Source organism: Xenopus laevis, chromosome 4L, assembly GCF_017654675.1.
Source record: "Xenopus laevis strain J_2021 chromosome 4L, Xenopus_laevis_v10.1, whole genome shotgun sequence".
NCBI lineage: Eukaryota > Metazoa > Chordata > Amphibia > Anura > Pipidae > Xenopus > Xenopus laevis.
The window spans coordinates 80091693-80092503 of NC_054377.1; positions in this window are offsets into that span (position 1 = coordinate 80091693).

Here is an 811-nt window from a genome sequence, read left to right on the forward strand (position 1 = left end):
TTGTTGCCCACCCTCCCTCCTCCCCCGGCCTACCCGTCCCGCTGGGCAAATGCCCCTAACTTGTTACTTACCCTTCTGCGCAGGTCCGGTCCAGGGAGTTCACCGACGACATCTTCTTCCACGCGATCTTCTTCCAGCTGTGAACGGCGTTTTAGCGCATGCGCAGTAGGATCATTTCGCCGGTACGGATCTACTGCGCATGCGCCAAAAGTCACGCGCATGCGCAGTAGATCGTACCGGCGAAATGATCCTACTGCACATGCGCCGTTCAAAGCAGGAAGAAGATCGCGTGGAAGAAGATGTCGTCGGTGAACTCCCTGGACTGGACCTGCGCAGAAGGGTAAGTAACAAGTTAGGGGCATTTGCCCAGCAGGACGGGTAGGCCAGGGGGGAGGAGGGAGGGTGGGCAACAAACGGGAGGGGGGGGTGGGGGGTTTTCGCCGACTAGGTTTCCTTCCCCTTTAAAGCAAAATGGAGAAAAAATGTATCAAATATTTTAAACATTTCTTTTAAAAAGTCAATTATATCATCAATACTACAAAATTAGTACAGGTATGGGATCCATTATATGGAAACCTGTTACAGGTATGGGATTAGTTATCCGAAAACCCGTTATCAAGATTATAGGAAGGCCATCTCTCATAGGGGTATATGTATTTATCAAAAAGTTAAGTTTGAGATCGCCACAGTTCTCTAGAGTGAAAGTCCGCCACTCTCCTTTCTATTTACATAGAAATGAATGAAGAGTGGCAGAATTTCACTCTAGAGGACCGTGGAGATCTAAAACTTCCCTTTTTGATAAATATACCCC